The 22,047-nt window shown below is 47.0% G+C and overlaps 1 pseudogene; it reads left to right on the top strand.

Annotated features, from left to right (window-relative positions):
* Positions 1 to 9,593: 9,593 nt before the first annotated feature.
* Positions 9,594 to 9,712, top strand: LOC134934838 (5S ribosomal RNA; annotated as a pseudogene).
* Positions 9,713 to 22,047: the final 12,335 nt, after the last annotated feature.

Raw genomic sequence — 22,047 nt, 5'->3', positions numbered from 1 at the left:
GGTCCTTACGGAGTCCCCAGCATCCACTACGGACTACGAGAAATAGATTTACCGGTAAGTAAAATCTTATTTTTTTATCCTAACCAATTATGCTCTTCAATGAACTTGTTATCCGTTCCTTATATAGCACAGCAAATCCCGTTGCGCTTTACAATTAGAAATGAGTGATAAAACAAAACTGGGTATTAACAGATGGTAATAAAGGTAGGAGGGCCCTGCTTACAATCTGGCATGGATAAAGTCTTTTTCAAGCCTCTGGTTAAGGCAGTGATGGGGAACTTTTAGCACTTAAGCTTTTGTTGAACTACACGTCCCAGCATACCCTGCTACAGTTTTGCTATTTGGCCTTGCTAAAACTGTAGCAGGGCATGTTGGGATATGTAGTTCAACAGCTGGAGTGCCAAAGGTTCCATATCACTGGCTTAAGGGTAGAGACTCTGCACCAAACCTGAAAATGTTTTAGATATGAAAGAAGAATATAATTAATGATTCCCCCCCCCCTTCTTTCCTCCATTACAGCTCAGACTCTTGCCACCCTTTTAGATTAGTGTTCTAATGGATTCTAATGCAGCACTGGCCTTCTTGTTTACTCTGCTGCTTGCTTCCTCCTGTGGAGGAATGGAAAGCTGCTTCAGAGGCATTAAAGGGACTGTGACCTCAAGCACAACACATAGTTATTTTATGTACAGGACAGATTGAATTAACAAAGTGCAGTCCAGCCATACTCCCGCTTTAAAGGTGGTTCATAGACTTCTGTTGTAGCACTACAAGTGGCTGCAGATACTATAGATGATGATACAGGCGGCTGAGTCCAGGCTCTAGGGCAGAGGTTCTCAAACTCGGTCCTCAGGACCCTACACAGTGCATGTTTTGCAGGTAACCCAGCAGGTGCACAGGTGTATTAATTACTCACTGACTCATTTTAAAAGGTCCACAGGTGGAGCTAATTATTTAACTTGCGATTCTGTGAGGAGACCTGCAAAACATGCACTGTGTGGACCCCCGAGGACCGAGTTTGAGAACCTCTGCTCTAGAGCATATGAAGGGGGTTTGAGCTGTGTGTTGTATATTTGCCCTCTTTCATTCATTATTGCAATAAAGCTGTGGAGTTAGCAATTTTTGGTGAGAATTATATTACACTTCTTATATTTTACTTAACAGCAGACTGTTAGAGACACGGTAGATGTAAATCCTGTACTTTTTAATAGAAATTACTTAAGCAAAATGCATTAGCGAAATGGCTCCCAGGTCTTTATCCAGCCCTGAGTCACAATTGCCTTCACACAGTATGTACTTTGTGGAAAGGTCAATGTTTATTTTTAAAAAAAATTTTCTCCCTTTAAAACTGTTTGTTCGGAAGCTATAACAAAACGCTAGGCACTGTGAAGTCATTGCTCTTGCTTTTAACACTTTTTTTAAAATATTTTTTTTATATATATACACGTGCCCTTGGATCACATTAGCAAAGTGTTTGGTGGAAAACACATCTAATGTGTTCATTTATTTATGAAGTGGATCGTTATCATGGAAAATTTGATCTTGTAATGGTTTTCTGGGTTTAAATACCATGTAAAATTAGAACGTCCATTAGTTGCAGAGAAGCCGTGTATTGCAGGACCATAATGTTGCATGGAGGTTATTAGTATGTGTGTGTGCGCGCTTTGCAAGATGACATGGATGTGCCTGCTGTATATACAAATCTAGCAATACTATCGGTGCTGAATTTTTGCTTAATACTTAACATTTTTAATGTTTTCTTCTGAAGTAGTGGTGTTGGGAGGGGGGGGGGGGTTTGTTTGTTTGTTTGTTAATTTTACTAAGATTAGTGTGTTAAGCCAATTACTGCTTGGTAGCAACCGTAATTTGGTGTTATGTGGGGGAGGCCTGCACCCTGGCTGCCGAGAAGTAGCCACAAGGGTTCCTGGTACAGGACAGGAAGAGACCGTGGGTAACCAGGAAGGGGGCGGAAGGTTAGTTTCAGAGATACTCCCCTCTTATTGTTTATACTGCACACTGTGTTCTTCGTTCAGCCTAAAGCACACATTTGCAGTAGCTATAACTCGAAACAAATGACACAAGATGAATTAAACCTTTCTAGGGTGGTGGAGGAGACACAGGAAGCAGTTGCAAGTTGCTATGGCAACATAATATTGCTACAACTGTGAGATTATGTGGCTGTAGATCAGCTCGTGCGTACAAAACAGATGAATAATCAGGCACGTTTCAAGTCACAAGTACAGTGGGTCACAAACGTTTTTGAATCTCGGCATCCTAGTGTATCAGATTTTTTTTTTTTTTTTTCACAGCACCCCTAGAAACAGTTTCTCTTACATCCTAGAGGATACTGGGGATCTATTTAGTACCATGGGGTATAGATGGGTCCATTAGGAGCCATGGGCTCTTTTAGAATTTGATATTGTGGGCTGGCTCCTCCCTCTATGTACTTCCTACCAGAGTCAGTTTAGAAAATGTGCCTGGAGGAGCCGGTCACGCTTATGGAAGCTCCCAAAAAGTTTTCTGCATTTATTTTGTCTGTTTGTTATTTTCAGGCAGGACTGGATGGCACGAGCCTGCCTGCTTCGTGGATGGGTTTGGGGTGGGGGGGGGGAGAGGAGGAGGAGGAGGAGGAGGAGGAATGGCCTAACCTCTTGAAGGGTTAATGGTCCCGTTCCCCGTTGACAGGACATTAGCTGCGGGAACTATTTGCAAGCCCCACCATGGTGCGTGTATTTTCTCGCAGCACGCTGCCACCCCTAACAAAGCCAGAAGAGTGGTGAGTACTAAGTCGGCGTCCTGGTTAGCGGTTCGTGAGCCATTAGGCATGAGGGTACCAAGTCACACGGCTTCTCACTGGGGTGGACTGCGTCTCCATACTCCGTACACAGTGCAGACGCACCGTTTCTGAGGGGGCAAACGGAGTCACAGTACACAGTACCCACACGGGCAAACACAGACTTAAAACAGTTAGGACTCCATTTTAAGCTCTAAGTTACCTCAGCCAGTGTTAAAAAAGCAGGAAGATTGCGCTCCATTAAAGGGGTGGGGCTTTACTGTGAGTGGCTCCAGCAGCTCACCAGTGCCATTTTCCCTCTGCTGTGGACACAGACGCTGACTGACAAGGACACGCAGCTCCTCCGGAGTGACTCCAGATTACCTCAGCGATAGCAGGGGGGAGTGATTATTAGTGTACTATGGCCCTCATTCTGAGATGAGCATAGTTGTGCTAAATTACGATCATTTACACTGACATGCGGGGGGGGTGCCCAGCACAGGGCTAGTCCGCCCCGCATGTCAGTGCCATCTCCCCGCAGAAGTGCAAAGGCATCGCACAGATGCGATGCCTTTGCACTTCCAAGAGTAGCTCCCGACCAGCGCAGCTTTAGCTGCTAGCCGGAGCTACTTGTCGCTCCCTGGACCGCAGCGGCTGCGTGCGACGTCATGCAGCCGCTGAAGCACACCCCACGCACGGTCTGGCCATGCCTGCGTTGGCCGGACCGCGCCCAGGAAAAAGGTGGCCAAATGCCACCGTTCGGCCCAGCGACCGCCACTGCCTGTCATTCAGGCAGAGGCGATCGCAGCCCAGCTACGGCCTTCGGCCGTCTGGCGCACTACGGCGCATGTTCAGTGGGTACCCATTCGCTCGGCTGCGATAAATAGCAGCAAGCCAACGGGTCAGAATGACCCCAATCTGGGTACTTAGTCTGCGACCCGGCTAAGCTTGGCATTAGCGATAAGGGCGTGGTGTGCTGGCTCCATAATATATCTGTGTCCCCCTGGAAGGGCTCTTTGTGGGTTAATTATGCTCTTAACCTTTTCGTGTGTGTGTGTGTGTGTGTGTGTTACATTTACAATATGTCAGGCAAAGAGTGTGTTTCATGTATGGCAGAGTGTTGTTCTTCCCCAGGGGGCTCACTACAGTGTACTCAAGGTAGTGCACCTTCACAGGCTACCGGGGCTGAACCAGCATGGGTGGATTCTATTAAAGGAATTATCTCCCATATGTCTTCTAAGTTGTCCCGCAATGAGAAAGAGATGCAATACTTAAGACAATCTGTGGATGAGTTTATGAACAGAGACTCAGACCCCTACCATTTGTCTGCAAAAACGTACTCTGTCCCATATCCTGCAGTCTGACTCGGATGATCAAGGGTCAGACATGGAGGAGGGGGAGGTGGACTCAGAGGGGGGGATGCCTCTCTGTCACAGGGAATAGAGGCTGTTATAGAAGCTATCAGAGATGTTCTGCAAATTCCTGATAAGGTGACAGAGGAGTGTAAGGGATCTTATTTTAATGTAAAAAAAAGTCCTCAGTCACATTTCCTGTATCAAAGGAACTGAATACCATGTTTGAAGAACCGTGTGTTAATCCTGATAGGAAATTTCAGATCCCTAAAAGGTTACTCTCATCCTTTCCTTTTCCTCCTGAGGATAGGAAAAAATGGGAAAATCCACCGATAGTGGATGCATCAGTATCCAGGCTGTCATGGAAAATAGTGTTGCCTGTCCCTTGTGTAGCCTCCCTGAAAGACATGGCTGATTGTAAAATTGAGACCACACTCAAATCCTTGTATACGAATGCTGGGGTGGTCCAGAGACCCACTATAGCAGGTGTGTGGATTAGTAAAGCCATTGCTAAATGGTCAGGTAACCTAATTGAGGGGTTGGATTCCTTATCTAGGGGGGGAGATTGTTTTACTCCTGCAACATATACAGGACTCTGCAAACTTTATGGTGGAAGCCATAAAAGAAGTAGGTTTGCTTAATGCACACACCACTGCTATGGCAGTGTCCGCACGCAGGGGCTTATGGCTACGCCAGTGGACTGCGCACTTCAGGAAAGGCGTGGAAGGCCTACCCTTCACAGGAGAGGCCTTATTTGGAGATAAACTAGACGAATGGATCTTCAAAGCTACTACGGGTAAGTCCATGAATCTTCCTCCTGCTGCTCCCCCAACCAGGAAAGCCTACTCAGGCCCTAATCTACAGTCCTTTCGAACTGCCAAGTTTAAGAGCAAAACCAGAGGTTCTACAGCAATGATTTTCAACCTTTTTTAACTCGCGGCACACCAAACAATATTTTAAAATTGCCAAGGCACACCATCAGTTCTCCATGGAAAACACACACACGCACGCACGCCCTCACAGTAAAAAAAAAATTCAGACATGCATTGGCCTACACAGAAAAAAAATATCACATTGCTCCCCACATAAATCCTATTAAATTATTCACATTGTTCCCCCCATAAATCCTTTTGCTCCCCACATAAATCCTATTGCTCCACACAGGAGAAACAAGAGAACTAATATTAGCCCCTATCTGTCAGCTGTCCTCCCTGTCCCTCAGTTGTGGGGGTTGTTCGTAGTGGAGAGCGAATACTGAGCAGCGGGCGGTCGAGCAGGAGTGGATGTGGTGGGCAGGGAAAGTTTTGTATGCGGGTGGGAACTGGAAGATGTGTATGCAGGCGGGTGGACTGGCTGGGTGGTGAGATGTGGCTGTGACCTATGATGTCACACAGCCGAGTCTTCAAGGCATAGGTCACTACCGGGGCACTATTGATCCTCTAAGAAGAGCCCGGGCCAACAGGTCGCTCTGAAGGTGCAGGAAGCGGCTCTGACTCCGCGGCACACCTTGCAACTGGTCGTGGCACACTACACATTGGTTGAAAAAGCCTGCTCTACAGTCACCAGAGGCGCTAGAGGTAAACAACGCAAACCAGCAGCTGCCAGTTCTCAGGAACAGAGCTCTAGCTCTGCTTCCTCAAAGCCTTCAGCATGACTGTGGACCACAATACCTGGCAGATGGGAGCCCAACTAAAGTTTTTCAGTCATATCTGGATAGCATCATGCCAGGATCCCTGTATCATAGATCTTATTTCCCAGGGCTACAGACCGGAGTTTCAGGAGCTCACACCTCACAGATTCTTCAAATCAGGCTTACCAGTTTCACAAGAGGCAAGTATAACCTTACAAGATGCCATTCAAAAACTGGTACAGACTCAGGTCATTGTTCCAGTTCCACCTCGTCTCCAAAACAAGGGATATTATTCCAACTTGTTTGTAGTACCGAAACCGGACGGTTCGGTAAGGCCGATTTTAAATCTAAAATCGTTGAACCTGTACTTACGAGTGTTCAAATTCAAGATGGAATCTCTGAGAGCGGTGATCTCAAGTCCGGAGGAGGGCGAATTCCTAGGGTCTCTGGATTCCAAGGATGCATACCTTCACATTCCGATCTGGCCGCCTCCCCAGGCTTATCTACGGTTTGCACTGCAGGACTGTCACTACCAGTTCCAGGCCCTGCCATTTGGTTTCTCCACGGCATTGAGGGTGTTCACCAAGGTGATGGCAGAGATGATTTTTCTCCTTTGCAAGCAGGGAGTGTACATAATTCCGTACCTGGACGATCTTCTGATAAAGGCACCGTCCAGGGAAAGGTTGAGGACAGCATTGCTCTCACAACCAAACTACTCCTGGATCATGGGTGGATTCTTAATCTTCTGAAATCTCACTTAGAGCCAACTTGGAGGCTCCCTTTTCTGGGAATGATACTGGACACAGAGTCGCAGAAAGTTTTTCTTCCGTTGGAAAAGGCATTGGTAATCCAGTCGATGGTTCGGGATGCCCTGAAGCCAACCCGGATATCGGTGCATCTATGTATTTGTCTTCTGGGGGCAATGGTGGCCTCTTACGAGGCCCTTCAGTACGGCAGGTTTCATGCAAGACCCTTCCAGCTCGATCTGTTTGGCCCGGATAACATCTTCACATGCACCAGAGGATCCGTCTGTCGCCAAAGGCCAGGATCTCCCTACTGTGGTGGCTACAAACTTCTCACCTAATCAAGGGATTCAGAATTGGATTCTGCTAACCACAGACGCAAGCCTCAGCGGTTGGGGAGCAGTCACCAAGGGGGTGCAGTTTCAGGGAAGATGGTCAAGTCAGGAAGTCGTCCTTCCAATCAACATTCTGGAACGCAGGGCTATATACAATGCCCTTCTGCTGGCCTCATTTCTTCTTCAAGATCGGGCCATTCGGGTTCAGTTGGACAATGTGACGGCAGTGACTTACATAAACCGACAGGGCAGAACGAAAAGCAGAGCAGCAATGTCAGAGGTATCAAGAATTCTCCTCTGGGCAGAAAAACACGCTGTGGCATTGTCGGCGGTCTTCATTCCGGGAGTAGACAACGGGAAAGCAGACTCCCTCAGCAGACACAACCTGCACCCGGGGAAGTGGAGCCTTCACCCGGAGGTGTTCAGGTGCTTGGCACGTTGATGTCCACAAATCGACATGATGGCCTCTCGATTCCAACAAGAAGCTCAAGCGGTATTGTTCCAGGTTGAGAGACCCACAGGCAGTGGCAGTGGATGCTCTGACGACTCCATGGGTCTATCAGATGGTGTACATGTTCCCTCCACTTCCGCTGATCCCAAGAATTCTGAAAAGAATAAAAAGGGAAAAGTTTCAAGCAATTCTTATTGCTCCCGACTGGCCAAGAAGGGCCTGGTATGCAGACCTTCTGGAGATGCTCCTGGAAGATCCATGGCCTCTACCTCTTCGCAAGGATCTTCTGCAACACGGCCCTTTCGTCTGTCAAGACTTATCACGGCTAATTTTGACCACATGGAAGTTGAACGGCTGATTCTAGCCAGGAGAGGCATCCCTGACAAGGTCATCCTGACTATGATCAAAGCCAGGAAGGGGGTAACGTCTAAACATTACCACCGTATTTGGAAGAAATACGTTTCTTGGTGTGAGAGCAGAAAATATTCTGCAGTAGAATTTCATCTGGGACGTTTCCTGCTTTTTCTGCAGTCGGGTCTGGATGTGGGCCTACGTCTGGGCTCCATAAAAGTCCAGATTTCGGCCTTGTCCGTTTTCTTTCAGAAACAATTGGCGGCTTTACCTGAGGACAAAGGTATGTGGGGGATCCTGCACTGGTCTTTTAGATAGTCCGAAGATACCAAAGACCAAATTTGACAATAGGGGAAAATTCCCAATCAGAGTCTAAATTGGCGGTGCACCCAGAGTCAATATAACAGGCTATTTACAAAGAAGAAAATAAGACTCTTGTGGGCGCACTCTTAGGTTAGGATGGAGATATGAAATTTAAAAATATGTCTTTATTGATTGAAATGAAAAAGGATGAAAGGTCCTGAAAAACAAACAACACTAATAACCAACCGATCCGGTTGGACACTAAAAGAAACTGGACGTGACTATAGGAGTATAAATAACTATATTGTTACACCATGAAACAAATTGTATTGATATAAACTGAATTAACAGTCAATTCATATACGGATTTGCCAACCAGCTTGGGTCAGGTATATTCCTGATAGTTGTGAGCTAAACAGATAAGGAACCTGTATCAATTAGGACCTGAGCCCGAATGGGTGACATTAAAAGATGAATTGAAGAAAGAGAATAGTGGCAAATCTGCTGTCAGTGTTAGGCACAGAGTATTTTATGTATGACCAATCCTACTACAGTTGGTATTCCTAGGGGGTCACCCATCCAAGTACTGACCAAGCCCAACACTGCTTAGCTTCCAAGATCGGACGGTATTGGGCGTTGACAACGCTCCCCCTCTGTGATCACTGATGAGAGTTCACCGAATGTGATTGGAAGAAGAGATAATAATACACAGAGGTTTGTGAATAAGTGTGTTCAGATGGATCTGTTGCCAGCGTTAGACAACGGTGTGAGCCCTATGTCCTGATATCCTTTGTGATACCGATGAATCGCTGGTGAGAGTCCACGAAAAAAATTGGAAAGTGATTGTGAGGATTAGAAAAAGTAGAGAAACAAATGATGGGGTACCAGTCAACATATGTGTGTGCTGGCACTTGACTACAAATTGTTCTATTGTGCCAAATGATTGTACGTATAGGTCAGAGTTATTACAGGTCAAAAAAGAAGAATAAATCCGAATAAACAATAATTGTGAGCAAATGCCCTATTCCAAATGAATTACTTCAATAGTTATACAAATTTTCAGTCAGGCTTCGCAGGTTATATCACTGTTTGTACAGCAGCTGTGGCCATTACATAAACCTACCATGAGCTTGTTAGTCCAGTCCCCATTAGAATATAGGGGTAAACTTAATAGCATATATAGATGAATCTAACCAAGTTCAAAGATGGGTATCTTGCTACAGATTGGGTACTATCTGTCACCAGTGCGCTTAATCAAAGTTTAAATACAAAATACAAAATCCTGCACTGGTGTTTCCCTGTGAAAGCAAGGAATGATCCCAATAGCGACTGGCAGTCACAAGGAATAAACCATTTTTTGTGTGAGTTGGACCGTAATACTCAGCATGGACAAGGATAATACATCACCACTCAGTGTATCTGAGATCAGTGTGGAGGTCCGGCAGAGTGGATCCAGCTGGTGAGAGGTACGAGACGAGGGGTGGAAGGTCGCGTTTTGCCCGACTGAGCAGGCTTGGTCAATTCCGGAAGTGGCCAAGCCCGCTCAGCCAGTCGAAACGCGTCTTCCACCCCTCGTCCCGTACACATGTATTACTATCTCTTCCAATCACATTCGGTGAACTCTCATCAGTGATCCCAGAGGGGGAGCGCAGTCAGTGATCTACTACCACACCACACTGTCAACGCCCAATACCGTCCGATCTTGGAAGCTAAGCAGTGTTGGGCTTGGCCAGTACTTGGATGGGTGACCCCCTAGGAATACCAACTGTAGTAGGATCTGTCATACATAAAATACTCTGTGCCTAACACTAACAGCAGATTTGCCACTATTCTCTTTCTTCAATTCATCTTTTAATATCACCCATTCGGGCTCAGGTCCTAATTGATACAGGTTCCTTATCTGTTTAGCTCACAACTATCAGGAATATCCCTGACCCAAGCTGGTTGGCAAATCCGTATATGGGATGTGAATTTATGAATTGACTGTTAATTCAGTTTATATCAATACAATTAGTTTCATGGTGTGACAATATAGTTATTTATACTCCTATAGTCACATCCAGTTTCTTTTAGTGTCTAACCGGACCGGTTGGTTATTAGTGTTGTTTGTTTTTCCAGACCTTTCATCCTTTTTAATTTCAATTTAATAAAGACATATTTTTAAATTTCATATCTCCATCCTAACCTAAGAGTGCGCCCACAATAGAGTCTTCTTTCTTCTTTGCATATAGTTCTTTACCTGAGGTCCAGACGTTCCTGAAAGGGATTCTGCACATCCAACCTCCCTTTGTGCCTCCCACAGCACCTTGGGATCTGAATTTTGGTGCTGCAGTTCCTCAAATCGGACTGGTTTGAACCGTTACAGGAGGTAGATGTAAAATATCTTACATGGAAGACAGTCACATTGTTGGCCTTGGCTTCAGCTAGATGTTTGTCAGAACTGGGGCCGTTGTCTCCCAAGAGCCCCTATTTAATTTTCCATGAGGACAGAGCTGAACTCAGAACTCATCAGCAATTTCTTCCTAAGGTGTTGTCGGCTTTTCACATCAACCAACCCATTGTGGTTCCGGTTGTTACTGACAGCTCTGTTACTTCAAAGTTTTTGGCTGTTGTGAGGGCTTTGAAGGTGTATGTGAAGAGAACAGCTCGTCACTGGAAATCGGACTCTCTGTTTGGTCTTTACGATCCTAATACGATTGGATGTCCTGCTTCAAAGCAGTCCATTACGTGCTGGATTAGGTTTACTATCCAGCATGCTTATTCCACGGCAGGATTGCCGGTTCCTAAATCTGTACATGCCCACTCGACTAGGTTGGGTTCTTCTCAGGCGGCTGCCCGGAGTGTCTCGGCCTTACAGCTCTGCCGAGCAATTACTTCTTCAAAGTCTAACACGTTTGCAAAGTTCTACAAGTTCGATACTTTGGCCTCTGAGGACCTTCAGTTTGGTCAATCAGTTCTGCAGGAACCTCAGCATTCTCCCACTCAGTATGAGGGAGCTTTGGTACTTCCCCATGGTACTAAATGCATTTTAATTACCTACCGGTAAATCCTTTTCTCGTAGTCCGTAGAGGGCAGTGGGCGCCCGCCCAGTGCTTCGTTCTTCCTGCACTGTTATTTGGTTAAGTATTCTGGTTTGTTCAGCTGTTGCTGTTCCCATTTCAAGTTTGGTTAGCTTGGCTTTCCTCTTGTTTGTGTGTGTGTGCTGGTGCGGAATCACCACTATACTTTTATCCTTCTTTCAAAGTATGTCCGTCTCCTTGGGCACAGTTTCCTAGACTGAGTCTGGTAGGAGGGGCATAGAGGGAGGATCCAGCCCAGACTATTAAATTCTTAACTTACCCATGGCTCCTAGTGGACCTGTCTATACCCCATGGTACAAAATGGATCCCCAGTATCCTCTACGGACTACGAGAAAAGGATTTACCTGTAGGTAATTAAAATCCTTTTTTCTTATTGAGAAATTCAGTAATATTTTAAAAAATTAAGTTAATTGTGTTAATGTCATCCTTGGGTTCAGTTATGTGGTGAGGGACAGGATTAATTTCTGTTTGTCCACCTAGTTTATGATTGGATGCCACAAGCACTGGTTTTGTCTATTACATTGACCGTAAATAATTGGTATTGGACCTGGACTACCCAGAGGCACCCAGTTTGGGGACCACTGCACTAGTTTATTACGAAGAAAAATTTAGAGCAAAAAGCTTAGTTGTGAAAAGAGGAGAGCTGTTTCACATAAAAATTTTGTCGTATTAGGTGGGATGCATCCCGCCCCTCATTGCATGTATTTCAGTGTTTATTAATGCTAAATGCATGAATATTTCAGCTCTCCCACTGATTTGCATTCCGTGGGGGAGCTGGGAGGGAATTGGATGCATCTCAGGAGGCAATGCAATAGAAGTCTATAGGGTAATGCCAGAGCTTGGTACAGATGTGGTAAGTGGTCAAACATCCAAAAACTTTGCATTTTCAGAGGTAGGTAGGCCTGTTTTTTTTTTTTTTTTGCGTTGATATATCCCACCAATAGTGTGAGACTGTGGGGAAGATGTACTAAGCAGCTGTAAGAGTGGAGAAGTGAGCCAGTGGAGAAGTTGCCCATGGCAACCAATCAGCTGCTCTGTATAATTTTATAGTATTCAAATTATAAGTGTAACTTCAATGCTGATTGGTTGCCATGGGCAACTTCTCCACTGGCTCACTTCTCCATTCTCTTCACTGCTTAGTACATCTCCCCCTTTGTTATTTCTAGTGATGTGCACCGGAAATTTTTCGGGTTTTGTGTTTTGTTTTTGGATCGGTTCCGCGGCCGTGTTTTGGATTCGGACGCGTTTTGGCAAAACCTCCCTGAAAATTTTTTGTTGGATTCGGGTGTGTTTTGGATTCGGGTGTTTTTTTTTACAAACCCCCCTCAAAAACAGCTTAAATCATAGAATTTGGGGGTCATTTTGATCCCATAGTATTATTAACCTCAATAACCATAATTTCCACTCATTTCCAGTCTATTCTGAACACCTCACACCTCACAATATTATTTTTACTCCTAAAATGTGCACCGAGGTCGCTGGATGACTGAGCTAAGCGACCCAAGTGGCCGACACAAACACCTGGCCCATCTAGGAGTGGCACTGCAGTGTCAGACAGGATGGCCGATTTAAAAAATAGTCCCCAAACAGCACATGATGCAAAGAAAAAAAGAGGTGCACCAAGGTCGCTGGATGGCTAAGCTAAGCGACCCAAGTGGCCGACACAAACACCTGACCCATCTAGGAGTGGCACTGCAGTGTCAGACTGGATGGCACTTCAAAAAATAGTCCCCAAACAGCACATGATGCAAAGAAAAAAAGAGGTGCACCAAGGTCACTGGATGGCTAAGCTAAGCGACCCAAGTGGCCGTCACAAACACCTGGCCCATCTAGGAGTGGCACTGCAGTGTCAGACAGGATGGCACTTCAAAAAATAGTCCCCAAACAGCACATGATGCAAAGAAAAAAAGAGGTGCACCAAGGTCGCTGGATGGCTAAGCTAAGCGACCCAAGTGGCTGACACAAACACCTGGCCCATCTAGGAGTGGCACTGCAGTGTCAGACAGGATGGCACTTCAAAAAATAGTCCCCAAACAGCACATGATGCAAAGAAAAAAGGAGGTGCACCAAGGTTGCTGGATGGCTAAGCGACCCAAGTGGCCGACACAAACACCTGGCCCATCTAGGAGTGGCACTGCAGTGTCAGACAGGATGGCACTTCAAAAAATAGTCCCCAAACAGCACATGATGCAAAGAAAAAAAGAGGTGCACCAAGGTCGCTGGATGGCTAAGCTAAGCGACCCAAGTGGCCGACACAAACACCTGGCCCATTTAGGAGTGGCACTGCAGTTTTCTAGTGACAGGATGAGTGCTTCCATCCTCATGTGAATCTGAACCACTAGCCATGAACATAGGCCAGGGCCTCAGCCGTTCCTTGCCACTCTGTGTCGTAAATGGCATATTGGCAAGTTTACGCTTCTCATCAGACGCTTTTAATTTTGATTTTTGGGTCATTTTACTGAACTTTTGTAGTATACTTGACGACACAGAGGTAGAGCAGTGGACTACTGTACCGTACTGCTATATATATACTGGTGGTCCGCAAAATTCTGCACTGTCCTCCTACTATATACTGCGCACAACTAAAATGCAGCACAGGTATGGATGCATAGTATACTTGACGACACAGAGGTAGAGCAGTGGACTACTGTACCGTACTGCTATATATATACTGGTGGTCAGCAAAATTCTGCACTGTCCTATATACTGCGCACAACTAAAATGCAGCACAGGTATGGATGCATAGTATACTTGACAACACAGGTAGAGCAGTGGACTACTGTACCGTATTGCTATATATATATACTGGTGGTCAGCAAAATTCTGCACTGTCCTCCTACTATATACTGCGCACAACTAAAATGCAGCACAGGTATGGATGCATAGTATACTTGACGACACAGCGGTAGAGCAGTGGACTACTGTACCGTACTGATATATATATACTGTTGGTCAGCAAAATTCTGCACTTTCCTCCTACTATATACTGCGCACAACTAAAATGCAGCACAGGTATGGATGCATAGTATACTTGACGACACAGAGGTAGAGCAGTGGACTACTGTACCGTACTGCTGTATAGATACTGGTGGTCAGCAAAATTCTGCACTGTCCTCCTACTATATACTGCGCACAACTAAAATGCAGCACAGGTATGGATGCATAGTATACTTGACGACACAGAGGTTGAGCAGTGGACTACTGTACCGTGCTGCTATATATATATACTGGTGGTCAGCAAAATTCTGCACTGTCCTCCTACTATATATACTGCGCACAACTAAAATGCAGCACAGGTATGGATGGATAGTATACTTGACGACACAGAGGTAGAGCAGTGGACTACTGTACCGTACTGCTCTATATATATATATATATATATATATATATACTGGTGGTCACAGCAAAATTCTGCACTGTCCTCCTACTATATACTACAATGCAGCACAGATATGGAGCGTTTTTCAGGCAGAGAACGTAGATATTTTCAGCACACTGAGCACAGATATTTGCAGCACACTGAGCACAGATATTTGCAGCACACTGAACACAGAAACTGAGAGAACGCAGCCACGTCCTCTCGCTATCATCTCCAAAGCACGAGTGAAAATGGCGGTGACGCGCGGCTCCTTATATAGAATACGAATCTCGTGAGAATCCGACAGCGGGATGATGACGTTCGGGCGCGCTCGGGTTAACCGAGCAAGGCGGGAAGATCCGAGGCTGCCTCGGAACTGTGTAAAATGGGTGAAGTTCGAGGGGGTTCGGATCTCGAGGAACCGAACCCGCTCATCACTAGTTATTTCAAATGCTAATTTCACAGTCTTGTGTATATAAACTGCTTGCGGCAGTAAAATACTTCAATGAATTCAGATTGCTGCAATAGGGTTTTTTTTTATTATGGTCTTATTTCTCAGTTATGAAGGCTTAATATATATATATTTTTTTTTTGAATTCTAACCTTGTTGCATCTTTTTTTGTGATTTTTAACACCTCTTTGGTTTTGGCCACTTGGTTTAAAGTAGAGATGAGCGGGTTCGGATTTACTCGGTTCTTTACGCCAGAATTATCGCCAAAATTGTTATTTTCTGGATTTTTCTTATTGGCTAATCAAAACATGTGACGTCCGATAGCCAATAAGGAGATTCGGGTAAATCTGAGTAAAACCGAACCCGCTCATCTCTAGTTTAAAAAGGAAGTAATATTAAATACAAAACAAGGGGGTAAATTTACTAAGATGGGAGTTCTATTTAAGATGGGATGTTGCCAATAGCAACCAATCAGATTCCAGGTATTATCTTCTAGAAGGTGCTAGATAAATGAGAAGTAGACTCTGGTTGCTATGGGTAACATCCCATCTTACATAGAACTCCCATCTTAGTACATTTACCCCAAGGTCTGTTTTTGGGTTTAATAGTCAGTGCCGTAATTAGACATTTTAGCGTTCTGCATACACACTGCGTGAACTGTCATGACTGATGTTACAACCGGGTGGACATTTACATGCGCCCTCCCAGTTGTGCTGTCAATCACCACAATGGCTTGTGCAGCGCCCGCCATACACACAGAACGCTGCACCACTATAGCTGTAGATATAGTGGTCAATGGCTGTGCTGCAGCCGCCACCGCAATATGTCTGTTAATTAAGTAGTTCGCAGACATATTGCTGGTACACACTGGCTTGCAATATATTGGCCGTTCAATTGAATCCCAGGATTAGAAACATGCCTAATAATTATATTCCTTCAGGATCATTACTGGGCATTATACTAGCTTAGGTGGTCACAATAAAGGGGGGTACACATGGGGAGATGTGTGTTGAGCGATCTATCACAGACTGTTCAGCAAACAGTGCGATGTGTGCTGAGTGAGGGGAAGGGGGGGTGCTCACTTCACCCAGTGGTGAGGTGAGCGATCTAACTAGATTTGGTATGCATGCCAAATCTAGAGCCGGTGATAGCGACGCGCGAGATTGCGCGTCGCTGTCGCCAGTACCCTACACACAGAGCGATGTGTGCTTACTTTCTAAGCAATCTAGTCAGATTGCTTAGAAATTAAGTAAAAATCGCTATGTGTGTACCTCCCTTAAGGCTTTATAAGCAGTCAGTCTGGTTGATACATATGGGCCATAGGGGGTCATTCCGAGTTGATCGCTAGCTGAAAATGTTCGCTGCGCAGAGATGAAGCAAAAAAAGGCATTTCTGCGCATGCGTATGCGTCGCAATGCGCACGCTTGACGTACTTTCACAACGGCCGATGTAGTTTTGCACAGGGTCTAGCGATGCATTTCAGTCGCACTGCTGACCGCAGAGTGATTGACATGAAGAGGGCGTTTCTGGGTGTCAACTGACCGTTTTCAGGGATTGTTCGAAAAAATGCAGGCGTGGCAGGGCGAATGCAGGGCGTGTTTGTGACGTCAAATCCGGAACTGAATGGTCTGAAGTGATCGCAAGCGCTGAGTAGGTCTGAAGCTACTCTGAAACTGCACAATTTTTTTTTGTAGCCGCTCTGTGATCCTTTCGTTCGCACTTCTGCTAAAGTACACTCCCAGAGGGAGGCGGCATAGCATTTGCACGACTGCTAAAAACTGCTAGCGAACGAACAACTTGGAATGACCCCCATAGTACAGGTGCTTGCAGTGGTCTAGTTTTGCAAACCAAATTGTTTTGCTTTTATAGTTTGAAACTTTCACAAAAACCTGTAGATTTAAATTTGAACAAAGCCAACTAGCTTGGGGAAAAAAAGTGCTTTGAATGTTAAACATTGACACTCATGGATCTAGTCTTCCTGAGCAAACTAATCATAACTTTCCTATGTCTATCATAAGGTACTCCTTTATATATGCATATTAACTTAGAATCTTAGGTTAAGCCATGCTTATGACCTATTACCATACTGTTAAAAAGACTATCAAAAAGTAACCAGTTGGCATTTGTCAGTCTACGATAGCAGAAAATAGGCAAGATTTTGAGCAATTTAGAATATATCTGCTCTCAATCAATATATAACATACTAGTGCAGAGGTTTCCAAACGCGGTCCTCAAGGCACACCAACAGTCCAGGTTTTAGGTATATCCAAGGCTCAGCACAGATGGCTAAATCAAATTCACTAAGGTACTAATTAGGTCACCTGTGGCCAAGCATGGATACATTTAAAACCAGGACCATTGGGGTGCCTTGAGGACTGCGTTTGGGAACCTCTGTACTAGTATGAGGGAATGGAATAGGTGTGGAAAGTTTATTTATCTAAATATACATAGCAATGATGTGAGATGACTGGCTGGGGAGGCACACATGGAAATGGGCATGAATGCTGGGAGCCTGTCTCAGCCCCCTACTCACTGTAACTCTCCCCTCACTACACTAAGCTACAGTGTCCATTGAGTCTCCTACCTGCATCCCTGTGTCTTCACTGGTTGCTGCTGACTGAGCTCCGACTACAGCGCACTTTCTGGTCACATGACACATCCAAGTGTCAGTGCACAAGGCCCCCCCCCCCCCCCCGCAATCAGAGGCATGCCTTAGCTCCCTTTCTGCGCAGTGTTACTGGCTGTGGTGTGGCCACGCCCCCAGCTCTACAAAGAAGCGTCTGACTGTAGAACTGTCTGTTGCTGTTGCTGCCTCATCTCTCCTCTCCATTCAGCTCCAGGTTTCGCTACAAAGCTGGTGAGTGTTGGCTATAGAAAGGATTACAATAAACAAAGATGATTTTTATTGTATAAATATCTTCTTTGTATTATTCTAATCATTTTTATATGAAATCCCAGGAGTTTGACAGGGAGTAGCCTACACTGTACGTCCCGGATACATTGCCCAGGCTTATTTGCCCACCATTCCCTTAAAATATGGAGAATAATGGCCCTCATTCCGAGTTGTTTGCTCGGTAAAAATCTTCGCATCGCAGCGATTTTCCGCTTAATGCGCAATGTCCGCACTGCGACTGCGCCAAGTAAATTTGCTATGCAGTTAGGATTTTTACTCACGGCTTTTTCATCGTTCTGGCGATCGTAATGTGATTGACAGGAAATAGGTGTTACTGGGCGGAAACAGGCCGTTTTATGGGCGTGTGGGAAAAAACGCTACCGTTTCCGGAAAAAACGCAGGAGTGGCCGGAGAAACGGAGGAGTGTCTGGGCGAACGCTGGGTGTGTTTGTGACGTCAAACCAGGGACGACAAGCAGTGAAATGATCGCAGATGCCGAGTAAGTCTGAAGCTACTCAGAAACTGCTACGAGGTGTGTAATCGCAATATTGCGAATACATCGTTCGCAATTTTAAGATGCTAAGATTCACTCCCAGTAGGCGGCGGCTTAGCATGAGCAAATCTGCTAAAATCCGCTTGCGAGCGAACAACTCGGAATGAGGGCCTATGTAATAATGAGTATCTGGAAATGTATTTGCAATACAGCATTTAGATTTAAAGCAGCAATTTTCTTTAAGAAAAAAAAGTTTTTGACTTAATACAGATCGCTGCTTTGAACCTAGTGGGTGTATTTCCAAAATCGCAACACTGCACACATCTCAGACTATTAAACTTGAGCTTCAAATGTTGCAACTCTGCTGTTCTGTGGGCTGCAGAAAGCTTGCACAGAAAACGTGCTCTCCATTTACTTTCTACATAGGGGCTAATTCAGACCTGATAGCTGCTGACGGCTGTCTTAGCCCTGCGATCGCCTCTGCCTAATTGACAGGCAGAGGTGGTTGCTGGGCGGGCCGGCAGCGTTTGGCTTCTGTATATGGGGCGCAGTCCGGGCAACGCAGGCGTGCCCAGACCGTTGAGGGGGTGGGCCTCGGCGGCTGCATGATGTCACGCGCAGCCGTTGCGACCCGGAGCTGCATCTACGATCAGGTCTGAATCACACCCATAGTAATAAGTAGTGCACAATAAGTAGATTCAATCCTATTCGCTGCTAAGAGGAGGAGTTGCTGTCGCAACAGTGTTGCCATGCTAGCAACAGCACTGCAACCCCCCCCCCCCTTGTGGCCCGATCTGGCCCATGAACTTACAGATCTCCTTGCTAATAGACCTGATCCCAATGTGTTTCAACTAGCTTGTAAAATCTACTACTACCATTGAGCTAAAAAAAAAAACCCGCAACCCTGGCATCTGCTAAATTAGTTGTGGGGAACCTTTTTTCTGCCAAGAATGATTTGGATATTTATAACATAATTTGCGGGCCATACATACACACAAACAGCATGAATGCATGCAGGGCCGGATTGGCCATAGAAGTCACTGGGAGTTTCCCCGGGGGGCCGTTTGGGCCGTGGGGCCGACTGTCCTACGCGGCCCCGCCCCCTCTGTGTCACCAGGCTGCAGGCACACAATACCTGCATCACTGTTCCCTACATGCTATCTACACCCACTCTCTCTGCTCCCCTCACTCTCCCACCCTCACTGCTCCCTACACTCACCGTCACTGCTCCCTACACTCACCCTCACTGCTCCCTACACTCACCATCACTGCTCCCTACACCCACCCTCACTGCTCCCTACACCCAACCTCACTGCTCTCTACACCCACTCTCTCTGCTCTCCTCACTGCTCCCTACACTCACCCTCACTGCTCCCTACACTCACCCTCACTGCTCTCTACACCCACTCTCTCTGCTCTCCTCACTGCTCCCTACACTCACCGTCACTGCTCCCTACACTCACCGTCACTGCTCCCTACACCCACTCTCTCTGCTCCCTACACCCACTCTCTCTGCTCCTTACACTCACCCTCACTGCTCCCTACACACTCTCTCTGCTTTACACTGATGTCTCTCACTGTTCCCTACATGCTATCTACACCCACTCTCTCTGCTCCCCTCACTCTCCCACCCTCACTGCTCCCTACACTCACCGTCACTGCTCCCTACACTCACCCTCACTGCTCCCTACACTCACCATCACTGCTCCCTACACCCACCCTCACTGCTCCCTACACCCAACCTCACTGCTCTCTACACCCACTCTCTCTGCTCTCCTCACTGCTCCCTACACTCACCCTCACTGCTCCCTACACTCACCCTCACTGCTCTCTACACCCACTCTCTCTGCTCTCCTCACTGCTCCCTACACTCACCGTCACTGCTCCCTACACTCACCGTCACTGCTCCCTACACCCACTCTCTCTGCTCCCTACACCCACTCTCTCTGCTCCTTACACTCACCCTCACTGCTCCCTACACACTCTCTCTGCTTTACACTGATGTCTCTCACTGTTCCCTACATGCTATCTACACCCACTCTCTCTGCTCCCCTCACTCTCCCACCCTCACTGCTCCCTACACTCACCGTCACTGCTCCCTACACTCACCCTCACTGCTCCCTACACTCACCATCACTGCTCCCTACACCCACCCTCACTGCTCCCTACACCCAACCTCACTGCTCTCTACACCCACTCTCTCTGCTCTCCTCACTGCTCCCTACACTCACCCTCACTGCTCCCTACACTCACCCTCACTGCTCTCTACACCCACTCTCTCTGCTCTCCTCACTGCTCCCTACACTCACCGTCACTGCTCCCTACACTCACCGTCACTGCTCCCTACACCCACTCTCTCTGCTCCCTACACCCACTCTCTCTGCTCCTTACACTCACCCTCACTGCTCCCTACACACTCTCTCTGCTTTACACTGATGTCTCTCACTGTTCCCTACATGCTATCTACACCCACTCTCTCTGCTCCCCTCACTCTCCCACCCTCACTGCTCCCTACACTCACCGTCACTGCTCCCTACACTCACCCTCACTGCTCCCTACACTCACCATCACTGCTCCCTACACCCACCCTCACTGCTCCCTACACCCAACCTCACTGCTCTCTACACCCACTCTCTCTGCTCTCCTCACTGCTCCCTACACTCACCGTCACTGCTCCCTACACTCACCCTCACTGCTCTCTACACCCACTCTCTCTGCTCTCCTCACTGCTCCCTACACTCACCGTCACTGCTCCCTACACTCACCGTCACTGCTCCCTACACCCACTCTCTCTGCTCCCTACACCCACTCTCTCTGCTCCTTACACTCACCCTCACTGCTCCCTACACACTCTCTCTGCTTTACACTGATGTCTCTCACTGTTCCCTACATGCTATCTACACCCACTCTCTCTGCTCCCCTCACTCTCCCACCCTCACTGCTCCCTACACTCACCGTCACTGCTCCCTACACTCACCCTCACTGCTCCCTACACTCACCATCACTGCTCCCTACACCCACCCTCACTGCTCCCTACACCCAACCTCACTGCTCTCTACACCCACTCTCTCTGCTCTCCTCACTGCTCCCTACACTCACCCTCACTGCTCCCTACACTCACCCTCACTGCTCTCTACACCCACTCTCTCTGCTCTCCTCACTGCTCCCTACACTCACCGTCACTGCTCCCTACACTCACCGTCACTGCTCCCTACACCCACTCTCTCTGCTCCCTACACCCACTCTCTCTGCTCCTTACACTCACCCTCACTGCTCCCTACACACTCTCTCTGCTTTACACTGATGTCTCTCACTGTTCCCTACATGCTATCTACACCCACTCTCTCTGCTCCCCTCACTCTCCCACCCTCACTGCTCCCTACACTCACCGTCACTGCTCCCTACACTCACCCTCACTGCTCCCTACACTCACCATCACTGCTCCCTACACCCACCCTCACTGCTCCCTACACCCAACCTCACTGCTCTCTACACCCACTCTCTCTGCTCTCCTCACTGCTCCCTACACTCACCGTCACTGCTCCCTACACTCACCCTCACTGCTCTCTACACCCACTCTCTCTGCTCTCCTCACTGCTCCCTACACTCACCGTCACTGCTCCCTACACTCACCGTCACTGCTCCCTACACCCACTCTCTCTGCTCCCTACACCCACTCTCTCTGCTCCTTACACTCACCCTCACTGCTCCCTACACACTCTCTCTGCTTTACACTGATGTCTCTCACTGTTCCCTACATGCTATCTACACCCACTCTCTCTGCTCCCCTCACTCTCCCACCCTCACTGCTCCCTACACTCACCGTCACTGCTCCCT

Source organism: Pseudophryne corroboree, chromosome 1 (genome assembly GCF_028390025.1).
Source record: "Pseudophryne corroboree isolate aPseCor3 chromosome 1, aPseCor3.hap2, whole genome shotgun sequence".
Lineage (NCBI taxonomy): Eukaryota > Metazoa > Chordata > Amphibia > Anura > Myobatrachidae > Pseudophryne > Pseudophryne corroboree.
This window is presented reverse-complemented; position numbering and strand designations above follow the sequence as displayed.